The sequence below is a fragment of the Spermophilus citellus genome (genome assembly GCF_964194105.1).
Source record: "Spermophilus citellus genome assembly, chromosome: 6".
Lineage (NCBI taxonomy): Eukaryota > Metazoa > Chordata > Mammalia > Rodentia > Sciuridae > Spermophilus > Spermophilus citellus.
Window position 1 is genome coordinate 37,846,067 of NC_138187.1, and position 12,897 is coordinate 37,858,963.

At 42.3% G+C, this 12,897-nt stretch overlaps 1 protein-coding gene across 5 annotated transcripts in view; it reads left to right on the forward strand.

The window, feature by feature from the left end:
• The window catches only part of ZNF12 (zinc finger protein 12), a 1,264,586-nt gene that overhangs the window by 598,564 nt on the left and 653,125 nt on the right, over positions 1-12,897 (forward strand). Inside the window, exon 7 of one of the 5 annotated variants that reach the window (XR_014022765.1) lies at positions 11,887-11,949. The exons of 2 other annotated variants lie outside the window; for them this stretch is intronic. The gene's annotated coding sequence lies outside the window, so the exon portion shown is untranslated. Of the gene's footprint in view, positions 1-1,780; positions 2,163-11,886; positions 11,950-12,897 lie in introns of those variants that run through there. 2 more of the 5 variants (XR_014022768.1, XR_014022770.1) reach the window with 2 other exon arrangements.

Sequence of the window (12,897 nt, forward strand, 5' to 3'; positions counted from 1 at the left end):
CAACGGAACGACTCCTGTCTCACCTTTTCGACGACGCCACTCATCCTTCAGGACTCCCTGGACCCCGCTAGGGCAGGACCCCGGCAGTTATGATCCCTGGGAAATTCCACCTCAGACTGCTAGAGGGAAAAATCTCATGAAGATTCTTCTTGAAGCCCATTCAATCAGCATTTAACCTGAAGAGCCATTTGGGAAGGCACCTAAGACCAATTCCTCCTCACCTATGCCTCTCTAACAAGGATTCTGAGCAGAACAAATGAGTGTCATCACGTGGACAGGAGGGGCTCCTTTCAGGGGCGCTGTCTCCAATGAACAAGAGAGAAAGGGGGCCCTGGAGGTGATTAATGTGTGCCAAGCTCGGTTCTGTGAGCTTCATCAACAATGGCACCTTTAAACCTCACAGAAATCCTAGGGCAGCAGTTTTTCCATGAATCAGGGGAACAAGGCTCATATTTTTTTTTAAATATTTATTTTTTAGGTGTAGATGGACACAACACAATGCTTTATTTTTTTATGTGGTGCTGAGGATCGAACCCAGGTCCCGCACGTGCTAGGCGAGTGCTCTGCCGCTGAGCCACAATCCCAGCCCCGAACAAGGCTCATATTAAATTCCTTGTCCAGGAAGTCTGACCCCAAAGCTCATGCTTTTCTTATTTAGAGTTCCCATAAGGCACTGTGGTTTCTATCAAAAATATTTCTCTACCTGCTCTCTTGGCCAGGGTGTGAGGCAGCAGGAAACTTGATTCAAACTCTCTGACTGAACTGGACAGGAGTGGATTGGTGCCTGTGAGTCATCATTTCACACACACATGGATTGGGACTGTAAATCAGTGGTAGAGCACTTGCTTAGCGTGGGCAAGGCCCTGGGTTCCATCCCCAGCATTACAAAAAAAGAAACACACACACACACACACACACACACACACACACACACACATACATGAACATCTCAATGAAAACCAATAATTACCTGATAATCTTTCTTCAAGAAGCAAAAGTAGGGGCAGGGTAACGGACAGGAGCTTGCCGGGCATTGCTAAGGGGCCATGATCCTCCTGCGGGGACAAGCTGCAGCAGCACCACACGCTTATGAGCCCAGTCCACACCCTTGCCCAGAGCCTCCTAGGGGCTAATAAGCCTATATTCCTCCATTGGCCTTCTGATTACTGGTGCATTTCCTAAAGCACAGGACCTTCATTCTTTTTTTTTTTCTTTTTTTTTTTATCACTCAAATGGAGAAAAGGCAAAACAGTTACAGAGGCTGGTAGAAATATACAAGTCTGTGGCTATTTTAATTAAAGTTAAAATAGCCAACGGTGAGAATGGCCTTAGGCCTGAGCCTAAGCAACTCCATTTTAAAAACTCCAGTTTGAAACCTGCAGTCTCACCATGCATGCCTAATGAAGCCCTCCAGTGTGGCCCTCAGACACAAGCAAGTCACTTCCCCTCACCCTGATAAACTCAGAGTGAAGCCTCTGGCAGGCTGTCCTCACCTGATAATAGGGAAAGGTAAAAATATCAGGGTGGGGACCACCAGGTGAGATGTTTTAACCCCAGGGTAAAATGATGTTACTGAGAAATCCAGTGGCAGCTGATAAGGATCGAAAGGGGGGTCAAAAGCTCCCAAATTTAGTATAAATAATAGAGCAAATGAACATTCAGCCAGCCAATACTGATGCACACAAGCTGGAGTGCCTGATAATGACCTGGACTGACAGCCTATCACTTGTCGTCAGTTGCTGACCCTCTGCATCTTCCTCATCACTCTCAAACTCTACAGCCACATCTTGACTCTGGTGAGAGCTGCAACTTCTTCCTAGGACCACCTCCTCAGCCGGCTGTCAGCTCCACCCCAGGAAAAGCCTGATCACCTGACCTGATCACCGCTGTCTGAGTGAGTGTGCATCTGCTGGACTTAAAGCCTTTTGATCTGACACTTGAACTTAGCATGCAGAGGGATGTCTGTCATTAGCCTGTCATGATTAAGTGTGCTGCAGTGCTTAGAATTAATTAATCCACAGAATTGTTTGCTGTGAATTGTTATGTCTATTGCAGTGTCGAGAATTAAGGATTGTCATTTTCTTGATTAAGAACTTATAGAGTGAAATTGTATTGAGTGATTTGAGTGAATAAAGCATTGAAAAGTGCAGAAGCGTGTGGACATTCTTTATTTCTCCCCTTCGACTGCATAATCACACCTTTTGCCCATTGCAACACCAATGTTTTTGTTAGTGTTGGGGATCAAATCCAGGGCCTTGCACAAGGCAACTTCAATTTTATGTGGGAAATTTACTTATGTAGATGTCACATCCTCCATAGGTGCTAGACCAATTACACAGTATACTCATCCTTCTTTCTTTCTTTTTTTTAAAATTTTCAGTGTATATGGACTCAATGTCTTTGTTTTTAAGTGGTACTAGGGTCACACCCAGTGCCTCACACTTGCGAGGCAAGTGCTCTGCCATTGAGCTACAACTCCAGCCCTCATCCTTCTTTCTCACAGCAAAATCGATACCATTCATTGGAGACTTTATTTATGCCTCACCACACTCAAGTCTACTTATGGGACAGAGGCAGTTGTACTTTGCTTGTTCACTGGTACCTTTGCTTATATTCCATTTGTAAGTGACAATTCATAGGATGTTACCCTTTAAAATTTACCTTTTCCAAGTAGCTTTCCTGGGTAAGACCATAACTTTGCTATCACATGATTCAATTATCTAGTTTTTAAAGTCTGAATTCCCTATTTATTTTCTAATGTTTCACTTAGGTATGCCGCTGCTCTACATAGGAATTCAGTTCCATTTTGACAGCAACTCAATAAAAGAATCTTCAGAGAAATAAGTCCTACCTCAAGCTAATAAGGGATATATTAAGAGGAAGCAAAGGTGGCTTTTTTGCTATTTGTGTTCTCTTTATATTGTTGAATTACAGACGTGTTGAACTGGGTTCTTATAAAAAGAAATCTAAAGATTAAAGAAATGTTTACTGGAAAAAAAAGAAAAGAAATGAAAATAACTGAAACAGGGCTTCATAAGGGAAGTCACACAGGCAAGGCCTTTGTTTCTAACACAGGAGGACTTGGCCGAGTCCTGCACTCCAGCTCAGGCACCCTCCTTTAATTAGATGTCATTCTGGCTCACCATGAAATGGTTTTGACTTCTTAGACAATTTTATTTTTACATGGGAATAATGACTACAGGTGGCTTGACATGCTGAGGTTCCAGTTCTTGTTCCGTGCATGGTGCTCTGTGGTGAGTGACCCCAGCTTGTCTGATTTACATGTGCAAAGACAGGTATGAGCCCCACTCAGCCCACCCGCTCCTCAGTCTGGGCAGCAAAGTCTGCTGGACCTACTGCTGCTGGATTCCCACCTTTCCTTCACACTCAGAAGGAAGAGGAGACAGACCACAGCCACTAAACCAAGACTAGGATGCTGGGAAGACAGACTGCTACACAAAGCAAAAACCATGAAGCAAGAGGGGAAAATAAAATGAGGGTTAAACTATGCAATTATACTGCCAATTTATAAAGACATTATGACCCACACTAAATGATCATACAACGCATCTGGCTCCCTTCCTCCAGACATTTTAATGCAGGAAACAAAAATACTACATTCTCCTTGTGGTAAGCACTGTTAGTGTTCAACACTTTTATATTGATGATGCATCACATAAAAACTAAGTCATAAACATTTAAAAATTTTTCAGTTTTAGATGGACACAATACCTCTGTTTATTTACTTGTTTCTATGTGGTGCTGAGGATTGAACTCAGTGCCCCCTACATGCTAGGCACCCACTCTATCACTAAGCCCCAGCCCCAGCCCCAAAGTCATATACTTTCGATTCACATATTTTTACATAAATCAAAACACTATCACAAATCAATAAAATGACAAAATCTGGAATCCAGAATTATATTTTTTCCACAAAATACATAAAGTTTGACAGATTGTTGAGTGAAATGTTTGCTGTCCTATAGAGCTTTTGCTGCCCAATGAAAAACAAACCTCAACATGGGATGTTCAAAAGGTCAATTTTTTTTTCTTTTTTTTTTTTAATTTTTTATTGATTATTTAAAGCATTACATAGCTCATGATATATCATCTTTCATACATTAGACTCAAATTGTGTTTTGAACTCCCATTTTCACCCCAAATATAGATTGCAGAATCACATCTGTTACATATTCACATTTTTACATAATGCCATATTAGTGTCTGTTGTATTCTGCTACCTTTCCTAACCCCTACTATCCCCCCTCCCCTCCCCTCCCCTCCCATCTTCCCTCTCTATCTCCCCTGCTGTTGTTCAATTCTCTCCCTTTTTTTTCCCTCCCCCTTGCCCCTCATAGCCTCTTGTAATTTTATGTATCCTTGAAGGTCTCCTACCATTTCCATATGCTTTCCCTTCTCTCTCCGTTTCTCTCCCCCCATTCGTCTTTGTTTACTGTAGTCTTTTCCACATGCTCTTCCTTCCTGTTCTGTTCTTAGTTGTTCTCTTTATATCAAAGCAGAAATTTGGCATTTGTTTTTTAGGGCTTGGCTAGCTTCACTTAGCATAATCTGCTCTAATGCCATCCATTTCCCTGCAAATTCTATGATTTTGTCATTTCTTAGTGCTGCATAATATTCCATTGTGTATAGATGCCACATTTTCTTTATCCATTCATCTATTGAAGGGCATCTAGGTTGGTTCCACAGTCTAGCTATTGTGAATTGTGCCGCTATAATCATTGATGCAGCCGTATCCCTATAGTGCACTCTTTTAAAGTCCTCAGGGAATAGTCCGAGAAGTGCAATAGCTGGGTCAAATGGTGGTTCCATTCCCAGCTTTCCCAGGAATCTCCATACTGCTTTCCAAATTGGCCTCACCATTTTGCAGCCCCACCAGCAGTGTACAAGTGTACCTTTTTCCCCACATCCCCGCCAACACTTGTTGTTGTTTGACTTCATAATGGCTGCCAATCTTACTGGAGTGAGATGGTATCTTAGGGTGGTTTTGATTTGCATTTCTCTGATTGCTAGAGATGGTGAGCATTTTTTCATGAACTTGTTGATTGATTGTATGTCCTCCTCTGAGAAGTGTCTGTTGAGGTCCTTGGCCCATTTGTTAATTGGGTTATTTGTTATCTTATTATTTAATTTTTTGAGTTCTTTGTACATTCTGGATATTAGGGCTCTATCAGAGGTGTGGGGGGTAAAGATTTGTTCCCAGGATGTAGGCTCTCTATTTACCTCTTTTATTGTTTCTCTTGCTGAGAAAAAACTTTTTAGTTTAAGTAAGTCCCATTTGTTTATTCTGGTTGTTAACTCTTGGGCTATGGGTGTCCTATTAAGGAATTTGGAGCCCAACCCCACAATTTGTAGATCGTAGCCAACTTTTTCTTCTATCAGACGCAGTGTCTCTGATTTGATATCTAGCTCCCTGATCCATTTTGAGTTAATTTTTGTGGATGGCGAGAGAAAGGGATTCAATTTCATTTTGTTGCATATGGATTTCCAATTTTCCCAGCACCATTTGTTGAAGATGCTATCCTTCCTCCATTGCATGCTTTTAGCCCCTTTATCAAATATAAGATAGTTGTAACTTTGTGGATTAGTCTCTGTGTCTTCTATTCTGTACCATTGGTCCACCCGCCTGTTTTGGTACCAGTACCATGCTGTTTTTGTTACTATTGCTTTGTAGTACAGTTTGACCTCTGGTATCGCTATACCTCCAGATTCACACTTCCTGCTTAGAATTGCTTTTGCTATTCTGGGTCTTTTGTTTTTCCATATGAATTTCATGATTGCTTTGTCTATTTCTACAAGAAATGCCGTTGGTATTTTGATTGGCATCACATTAAACCTATAGAGAACTTTGGGTAATATCGCCATTTTGATGATGTTAGTTCTGCCTATCCATGAACAGGGTACATTTTTCCATCTTCTGAGATCTTCTTCTATCTCTCTCTTTAGGGTTCTGTAGTTTTCATTGTATAAATCTTTCACCTCTTTTGTTAGGTTGATACCCAAGTATCTTATTTTCTTTGAGGATATTGTGAATGGAGTGGTTTTCCTTATTTCCATTTCAGAAGTTTTGTTGCTGATATATAGGAATGCCTTTGATTTATGCGTGTTGATTTTATAACCTGCCACTTTGCTGAATTCATTTATTAACTCTAGCAGCTTCTTTGTAGACTCTTTTGGGTCTATTAAGTATATTATCATGTCATCCGCAAATAGTGATAGTTTAATTTCTTCTTTTCCTATCTTTATGCCTTTAATTTCTTTTGTCTGTCTAATTGCTCTGGCTAGTACTTCGAGAACTAAATTGAATAGAAGTGGTGATAGAGGGCATCCCTGTCTTGTTCCAGATTTTAGAGGGAATGCCTTCAATTTTTCTCCATTCAGAATGATGCTAGCCTGAGGCTTAGCATAGATAGCTTTTACAATGTTGAGGTAAGTTCCTGTTATCCCTAGTTTTTCTAGTGTTTTGAACATAAAGGGATGCTGTACTTTGTCAAATGCTTTTTCTGCATCCATCGAGATGATCATGTGGTTCTTGTCTTTAAGTCTATTGATGTGGTGGATAGCATTTATTGATTTCCGTATATTGAACCATCCTTGCATCCCAGGAATGAATCCTACTTGATCATGGTGCACAAGTTTTCTGATATGTTTTTGTATTCGATTCGCCAGAATTTTATTGAGAATTTTTGCATCCAAGTTCATTAGAGATATTGGTCTGTAGTTTTCTTTCTTTGAAGTATCTTTGTCTGGTTTTGGGATCAAAGTGATGTTGGCCTCATAGAATGAATTTGGAAGAGCTCCTTCTTTTTCGATTTCTTGAAATAGCTTGAAAAGTATTGGTATTAATTCTTCTTTGAAGGTTTTGTAGAACTCCGCTGTATACCCATCTGGTCCAGGGCTTTTCTTAGTTGGTAGTCTTTTGATGGCTTCTTCTATTTCTTCTTTTGTTATTGGTCTGTTTAAATTGTGTGTGTCTTCCTGTCTCAATCTGGGCAATTCATATGCCTTAAGAAATTTATCGATATCTTCGTTATCTTCTATTTTATTAGAATATAGGGTTTCAAAATATTTTCTAATTATCTTCTGTATTTCTGTAGTGTCTGTTGTGATATTGCCTTTTTCATCCCGTATGTTAGTAATTTGAGTTCTCTCTCTTCTTCTTTTCGTTAGCGTGGCTAAGGGCTTGTCTATCTTATTTATTTTTTCAAAGAACCAACTTTTAGTTTTATCTATTTTTTCAATGGTTTCTTTTGTTTCAATTTCATTGATTTCTGCTCTAATTTTAATTATTTCTTGTCTTCTACTACATTTGCTGTTGTTTTGCTCTTCCTTTTCTAGATTTTTGAGGTGTTGTGTGAGTTCATTTATTTGTTGGTTTTTTCTTTTTTTGAGGTAAGAACTCTAAGAAATGAATTTCCCTCTTAAAACTGCTTTCATTGTGTCCCATAAATTCCGGTATGTTGTGTCTGTGTTGTCATTTGACTCTAAGAATTTTTTCATCTCCTCCTTTATGTCTTCTATAACCCATTGATCATTCAATAACATATTGTTCATTTTCCATGTGATGTAGGATTTTTCCTTCCTTCTCTTATCATTGATTTCCAATTTCATTCCATTATGGTCAGATATGGTGCATGGTATTATCTCCACGCCTTTATATTTACTAAGAGTTGTCTTATGGCATAATATATGGTCTATCTTTGAGTAGGATCCATGTGCTGCTGAGAAGAACGTGTATCCACTTGATGATGGTTGATATATTCTATATATGTCGGTTAAGTCTAGATTGTTGATTGTGCTGTTGAGTTTTATAGTTTCTTTATTCAGTTTTTGTCTAGAGGATCTGTCTAATGGCGAGAGCGGTGTGTTGAAGTCACCCATAATTATTGTGTTGTGGTCTATTTGACTCTTGAACTTGAGGAGAGTTTGTTTTATGAACGTTGCAGCTCCATTGTTGGGTGCATACAAATTGATGATTGTTATGTCTTGTTGGTGGATGGTTCCTTTTAACAGTATATAGTGACCTTCTTTGTCCTTCTTGATTAACTTAGGTTTGAAGTTGATTTTATTCGATATGAGTATGGCCACTCCTGCTTGCTTCCGAGGGCCATGTGAGTGGTATGATTTTTCCCAACCTTTTACCTTCAGCCTGTGTATGTCTTTTCCTATCATATGAGTCTCTTGAAGGCAGCATATTGTTGGATTTGTTTTTTTGATCCAGTTTACTAGCCTATGTCTCTTGATTGGTGAGTTTAGGCCATTAACATTTAAGGTTACAATTGAGATATGATTTGTATTTCCAGTCATGCTTCTTTATTTATTTATTTTAGTTTGGTTAGTTTTGCTTTTTGGTTATTTTCCTCCCCCTTTACTGAGATACTTCCTGCTGTTAGTTTTGGGCACTATTTTTCACATCCTCTTCTTGTAGTGTTTTGTTCAAAATGCTTTGCAGAGCTGGTTTTCTTGCTGCAAATTCTTTTAGCTTTTGTTTATCGTGAATGATTTTAATTTCATTGTCAAATTTGAAGCTCAATTTTGCTGGATATAGTATTCTTGGTTGGAATCCATTATTTTTCAGCGTTTGAAATACGTTATTCCAGGATCTTCTCGCTTTCAAAGTTTGTGATGAGAAATCTGTCGTTAACCTAATTGGTTTACCCCTGAAAGTAATCTGCCTCTTTTCTCTCGTAGCTTTTAATATTCTCTCCTTGTTCTGTACGTTGGCTATCTTCATAATTATATGTCTTGGGGTTGGTCTATTATGGTTTTGAATGTTTGGGGTCCTGTAGGCTTCCAGGATTTGGCAATCCATTCCATCTTTCATCTCTGGGAAGTTTTCTAGAATTATTTCATTTAATATGCTGTCCATTCCTTTGGTTTGAATCTCTGTGCCTTCTTCTATCCCTATGACTCTCAGATTTGGTTTTTTTATGACATCCCATATCTCTTGAATAGATTGCTCGTGGGAATTAAGCATCTTTTCTGTGTTGACTATATTCTTTTCAAGTTGATAAACCTTGTCTTCATTATCTGATGTTCTGACTTCTACTTGATCAAGTCTATTTGTAATATTCTCGTTTGAGTTTTTAATTTGGTTTATAGTTTCCTGGAATTCTAGGATTATTGTTTGATTTTTTTTTAATATCTCTATCTCCTGGTAGAGCTCGTTCTTTGCCATTTGAATTTGTTTGTTTAATTCATTTTCAAAATATATTTTTATTTCTTGGACTTGCTGTCTCATGTCTTCTCTAATATTCCTTTCCATTCGAGTTAGGTATGCCTTGAGTTCTTTCCCTATACCTGTTTCTGAAGTTTCTATGTCCTCCTGTAGAATTGAGTAGTCTTGCATTGTTTGTAATCCTTTTTTCCCTTGTTTTCTCATGTTGTCCACGTTACTTTCCAGCTCTTTTTGATTGTCGTGTTTCTGCTCTCCTCTATAGATTTGTTTTGTTTCTGTATTACTCTGATGTCTCTCCTTTGTGTTGTTGAAGTATGACTGCTAACGTGGATTCCGCTGGGAAGGAATTCCGACGTTCGAGCTCCAGTGACGACACTACTCTACTATGACGGGCCCCAGTCTCCTTGCTGGGGTGCCCTAATGGGGGTGTGTGACTGGACTGTCTCTGTGTGGTTTCAGCTCCCGGTCGTGGCAGGCGGGTAGACTCCAGCCGCCCAGTATCACAGGCCGCGGGCAGGTGATCCGTCACCAACGGGAGGGCGTTCTCCTACCGCCAAGTTACGCGGGCAGTGGGTGAACTGTCGCCGGTGGGCCTGCAGTTTACAGCTGCCCAGTCGCGAGGGCCTTGCCTCTAGGCTCCTGGTTTCTCCTGCTAGCCTTAGTTTCTCCTGCTAGACCAGATTTCCCCTCAGTGATGATTCTCGGCAGTTCAAACTGTACTCTGTGCCTGTTTTGTTGTTGCAATCTGTCGGACAGTGGCGGTGGTTACTTCAGCTGTCCAAGATGGTGGCCGCTGGTTACCTTAGTGGAGTGTCCCTTGTGGGGGGTGGGGCTGTACCGCTTCCGTCCCCGCCAACAATCGCGAACTCAGCCTGGGGGTCAGTGCGGGCTTGGGCTTAGCTGGTGGGATACCACCGTGTCGCAGCCACTTAATTCCCTGCTGACTCGTTAACCCCTTCTCTGGGGCGCCACGCCTTCTGTAGCCTCGGGGCAGGCCGCGCGAATCAGACAGCCTGGATCTCCGGGGTCACACCGTTGGCTTTTGGGATCCCCAGCACTCTATGGTTTTGATTTTTTCTGCTTGCCCCTCCCCAGCGCTGGCTAGACAGGTTTTGTTTTGGCCGCTGATGGGAGGGGGGGGGTTGAGGGTCAGGTGCCTCTGGCTCTCCTTTAGTCTTTATGCAGGCTCACTCTGATAGTCCCTCCCCCTGAAAGTCTAGGAGAGATTTTAAGCGAAATCCCCCTATGTATGTAAAAGGTCAATTTGTAAGAGAGACAATTCATTCTGTATTTAATGAAATATTTATTTCGGATGGTAACACCAGATAAGTCATGTAAGAGCTCAGTAAAAACAAAAAACAAAACCACAATATAAGGAATGGAGCCTGGGCGGAGGGCGGCAGGGCTGGTTCCCTAGGCAGCCGGCATGACTCAGGATGCTGAGTTGAGCAGGAGGATCTGGGACCTGGAGGGAGGCACGGCCTGGGCCCTTGGAGCACACCTGTTTGGCGAGGGGAGGTCTGAGGCCTGGGAGCAGCAGTGGCATCTGTTAGCGTCCACCCTCGGCCCCCTCGGGAGCAATAACGGCCCCAGGAACCGCTAGTTCTCCTCTGGACTCGTAACGGCCCTCGGAATCATCTGCACCCAGATCCGTCCAGAGCAGCAACGACCGACCGGCGGCAGAAACCTTCGCCCCTGTCATCCCTGACCCCTGAAGGGCCATAGCTGCGCAGTCCCAGCGGGTGCAGGTAGTGGGTGCAGGAACCGCGTGGCGGGACGTTATGGCGTGAAGCAGGACAGGGTTTACTGGCTTCAGGATGGGGTCGGGTTGCTGGCAGGACGAGCTGCGCTGCCTTAGGTGCTCCGTGGGTACATCTGTAAGGCCACCGTGTGCTGGGGAGGAGGGGACACTGTCCTCCTGTCCTCCGTGAGACTTCTGCCTCTCTCCTCCGTTCTTGCTCCTTCTCCCTTCTTCCTCCGGAGCTCCAGTGTCTCCCAGTGTGCGACAGCCTCCATCTGCACCTCAGTTCTTTGACTGACTCCCGCTGAGGCCTGTCCTTGCAGAGTCATGCAGCTTAGTGAAGGCAAAGTCTCTTTCTGCCTCCTTTGAGGGAGGAAGACATTGGGTCTGAGATGGGAGTGGTTCTCCAAGGTCTCCGGTTGGTTTGTGGGCACTTTCGGGCCAGCATGCCTTCCCCTGTATTACATTTAAGTCACAGTAAGTTTCTTAATAAAATACCCCTTTCTGGCTGGGACTGTGGCTCAGTGGCAGAGCTGCTTGCCTCGTAAGTATGAGGCATTGGGTTCGATCCTCAGCACCACATAAAAATAAATAAACAAAATAAAGGCATTTTGTCTATCTACAACTAAAAGAAATATTTTTAAAAATACTCCTTTCACCAGAGCCAAAGTTTCTATAATTAGAAAACAGATGAGTGCTGTAGAGCAGAATTCCTTTTTTAGCTGACATTTAAATGATGGCAGATGTTTTCATTTGGATTTGAAGTTCATTCACCATGAGACTCACACCCACTTGTTCACCGATACAGACATGTGGGTGGGGAAGACCTAATGGGACAGCCTCCCAGGAGGTGTCCTGGGAGGTTTCTGGGTGGGTTTTTATGCAGTAGATCCCTGCCACGGCAGGCCAGATGACTCATAACCACACTGCTTGCATTTTCAATCCCCAGGTCTGCACCTGCTTCCACATCTTCCATGTTTTCCAAGAGCAGCAGAGAATGAGTAAATCCCTGGTGAGTTTTTCTATTCATGTGTTTATTCTCTGCTTTTGCTTACAGTATTCCTTAGGAGGCAAATAAATAGTCTAAAATATGTTCAAAACAGTATAGTGATCAACAACCAATGACCTTGTCCTGTTCATGTGTGTAGACAGCATGATCCTTAAAGCATCCCTAAAACCAGAGTACATGTGTGTCTCCTATTTTTTGGCATTCAGAGCAAGTAATTATTAATATTATACATTCCTTGACTTGACCGTAAGTGAGAATGTTCCTTTCTTTTGGATTTTAAATATTTCTTTGATGTGATTAGGAATCGCCTTCCTAAATAACAACCAACAAGCCACTGCCACTGATAACCTTACTTGTCTGTCCTCTGGGTAGACAGCATAATGCCCAGGAAGGACTCAGCACCCATGATCTTTGTGGTGACTAAAATATTGATTTTGTTGCTCTGTGCAAGGATAAGGCCTGGATCTGCTGGAGGAATGGCCTCTCTTAAGTGAGTCTAAGAAGTTCTTTCTGCAGGTTGGTCTGGCTTGCACAGCAGACAGTGCAGTAGAAATCCCTGGCAGAGGGGTCCTCATTTCCCATTCCCATTTTATCTTGCCTCCCACGGTCTCCATTCTGTGCCTACCACTTCCCTCATCCTGTTCTAGTGAAGATTGCCCGTGACCTAATGTACACTGGGTATTTCTAACATGCACACCCAGGGCTAATTGCCCATCATTGTCTTAGACACTCTGCAGTCTCCCCTGTAATTTTCTGTCCCACATTTGTCTTGTTGCCCTCCTTGTGAATCTGAGGAGTTCTGCCGTTAGCTCACCACCCACCTTACTCCTGTCTGATCTCACTGTCCTGTGCTTTTAACCCCAAGTCTATGTCAATCCCCCACGGGGATCAGATGCCTCTGTCCAGCCAGGTACTGAGCCTCTCCCTGGGGTATGTCCAGAGGATACCTCA